The 3540-nt window shown below is 35.7% G+C and overlaps 1 pseudogene; it reads left to right on the top strand.

The window, feature by feature from the left end:
• Window positions 1-1483: 1483 nt before the first annotated feature.
• LOC150015078 (developmental pluripotency-associated protein 3-like) lies at window positions 1484-1960 on the top strand (annotated as a pseudogene).
• Window positions 1961-3540: the final 1580 nt, after the last annotated feature.

Below are 3540 nucleotides of genomic sequence, written 5' to 3'. Positions count from 1 at the left end.
TTAAGTCTGTTTTGGGGGGTTTATATTACTTAGAATTACATGTAATCTAACACTGATACAAATGTCTTTTAATAATAAATGTATTCAAGCATTCATATAAGGTCCATGAATTCTTTTCTTTAACTCTGTTCAATATTTACCCAGTAAAAATTTATCACAGAAATGTGACCGAGTTTATAGCTTTCTCAATGCACCTAAGTTGCTCCAGGGATTCATCTGCTTACTGGCCTGATGAGACCAATTAGCTGTGAGATATGGAATATTGCACCACCTTAGTAGAAAACCTCGATCATGATGAATGGCAACAGGGAAATACTGGCCAGCATCTCTGGTTTGAGTAATTCTGATAATTTATCACTAAAATGTGTATTTTTTATTAATTTCGCTTCTGGGAAGTGTACCCCATTTATGTTATTAAAACAATTTATCACTTATTAATGGTGAATAAATGGCAGGCAGGTTGCCATATTTGCTTTTAACTTGTCTCAAGTTTGCTCTCACTTGTTTGCAGAAGTATAATATTTGCAGCTTCTCTTGTAGCATAATAGCAGCTATCATCTTTTCAAAATGAATCTATACTGCATAAAAGAAGTACATTGGGCAAGGTTTCAGAAATGACTTTGTAAAATGGAAAAATCAGATCCTTTGTACTAAGAATGGTAACTCTGCTTTTCACCTAACATCACTGTATAACTGCATTGTTAAGGAAGTATCTTAAGGTCTATTTGGCACATAGGCTGCAGGGTAAGAGGCAATTCAATGTGTTATTTCATTTTTAATACAACACTTATTTTGGAAGCAAGTGTCTATTAAAAAGTTAAATTGGAATAACCACATTTAAGATTAATATTTTCTTACCTGGATTTGTTTAGAGAAAAGGTAAAGAGATCAACAGTCTACATTTTTATGTTTTACCTGATATTCTTTAAAATGTATACAAACAGTTTTCCTTAGTAAGGTGAAGAAGGAGATGCACTAGAAGAGAAAGCGAAGTAACAACCTAACTAAACCAGTGACAAATTTAAAACTTTTGCAATTTCAGGTACTTTTATTGAGTTTCTTATGCTGCTATACTTTGATATTTTATCCTATTTCTAAGACAAATATGAAGTGCTCAGTACCATGTCTATGCTTTTCCTGTGCTTTGGACTTTTAAATAATTATCTAGTTCATTTGTTCTGCTATTGCTTTTTAAAATAACATAGTATCCTTTGCTGTGCAAAAAGTTCAAAGTTTGATGTAGTCCCATTTCTTTATTTTTTCTTTTGTTTCCCTTGCCTGAGGAGATATATCGTATAAAATATTGCTACAAACAGAGATTTTCTCTTTCTTTCACATTTTGTTGGGGTTCGGGATTTTCTAGCGGTGTCTGGACTATAGGGTTCTTTCTGAGCTACTTTGTAGCAATTCGAGAGTTTTGTGTATCGCCTTCTACTGAACCCTTTGGAGAATCTAGGAGTTTCAGGCTGTGACTAGACATCCAATGGACTCTCCAAAGTAGCGTAACCCAACCTGGACCCCCGAGTCTCTTCAGATGCCCCGTGAAGAATATTCAGCTGACCCTTAAGCTGTCTCAGAACTACTAGCAAAGAACCTTGGTAACTTGACACCCAACTCTAGTACCAAACTCCCTTCCCTTCTACCAGAATCTTCACCCCAACAGCAGGACGGAGAAAAACCCCTACAGGGGCTGGGCCTGGGGCTGAGTCAAGGCGAGCTCTACCAGAGGAGACGTGGGGTGAGGACATTGGCGACTGCTCGGAAAGAAAGGATGCGAAGGATGCTGCAAGTTATTAGGTACCGCACCCTGTCTCTGCTTCAGAAAGACCCACAAGAGAGGAAACTTGAGATTGAATCAAGATCCAGAAAATTTAGATGTGGCTGTCATTACTGCCTATATCATGGAGATCCTTCTGATACTATTGGCATGGAGAATAATTATGACATGGAGTCAATTTAGCCATAAAACTTACTCTTGTACTTTTTGTTTCTTGCTGGTAATGTTAAGGCCATTATGCAGCAGCTTGGGAAAGTGACTATTCTAGGATAGACTGTAGACCAATATTTTGATTACCTATGATAGAAGTTCTGTGATGTCTTTTTTTTTTTTTTTTTTTTTTTTGCATCTTTTTCTTGTCTACATTGATGCTAGTGACTTATAGGGAATCTGTGTAGCCTGCATTTGAATGATTTCAGTTCCTTTTTTATTTGACCCAAAGAAGTCCTAATAGGTCTTGAGTGTTATCGTTGTATTGTAGAAGCCTGATTGGTAAGATGAAACTGAACATCAAGAATTAGAAGCAAGTAACTTGTACAGAAAGAATGAAAAAAAAAAATTTGGTGGTTTGGTGAGCATGATTAGTCCTGGGTGTATTAACTAGATTCTCTGGTTTTTAAAAATTTGAATTATAACAATTTTTTTCATGTGCTATTTCAATTTTTAGTATCTTATTAAAATTTGAGACCTTTAAAAAATATATTGCTACAAGCAACGTCCAAGATTTTACTGCCTATGTTTTCTTCAAGAATTTTTATGGCTTTGGTTTAACATTTAAGTTTTAAATCCACTTTAAATATATTCTTGTGTGTGGTGTAACAAGGTGGTCTAGTTTCATTTTTCTGCACATATCTGTCCAGTTTTCCCAACACCATTTATTGAATAAACTATCTTTCGCTCATTGTATGTATTTGCTTCCTCTCTCAAATATTGACTGTAAAGGGATGGGTTTATTTCTGGGCTCTGTATTCTGTTCCATCGATCTATGTGGCTGCTTTTATGTCAGTACCATGCTGTTTTGATTAACATGGCCTTAGAGTATAGTTTGATATTAGGTAGTGTGATTTCTTCAACTTTGTCCTTCTTTCTCAGGATCGCTTTTGTTATGTGGGGGCTTTTGTGGTTCCATGTAAATTTTTGAAATATTTGTTTTAGTTCTGTGAAATATGTTATTGGAATCTTGATAGGAATTGCACCACCAACAAAATAAAAAGACAACCCACAGAATGGGAGACATATTTACTGATACATCTAATAAGGGGTTAATATCCAATATTTATAAAGAACTTATAAAACTCAACACCAAAAAACAAACAATCCAATGAAAAAACAGGCAAATAACCTGAAAAGACACTTCTCCAAAGAGGAGATACAGATGGCTAATAGACATATAAAAAGATGCTCTATGTTACTAATCATCAGAGAAAAATGCAAATTAAAGCCACAATGACATATCACCTTATACCAGCCAGAATGGCCATCATCAACAAATCAACAAACAGCAAGTGCTGGCGAGGATGTGGAGAAATGGGAACCCTACTGCACTGTTGGTGGGAATGCAGACTGGTGCCGCCATTGTGGAAAGCAGTACGGAGATACCTCAAAAAATTAAAAATGGATCTGCCTTTTGACCCAACTACCCCACTTCTGGGAATATATCCAAAGAAAGCCAAAACACTAAATCAAAAGAACATAAGCACCCTGATTCTTATTGCAGTGTTATTTACAATCTTTAAGACATGAAAGCAGCACAAATGCCCATC

Source organism: Furipterus horrens, unplaced genomic scaffold (assembly GCF_987537825.1).
Source record: "Furipterus horrens unplaced genomic scaffold, mFurHor1.1.pri manual_scaffold_3, whole genome shotgun sequence".
Lineage (NCBI taxonomy): Eukaryota > Metazoa > Chordata > Mammalia > Chiroptera > Furipteridae > Furipterus > Furipterus horrens.
Note: the sequence above shows the minus strand (reverse complement) of the source record. Positions and strands in the feature narration are given on the sequence as shown.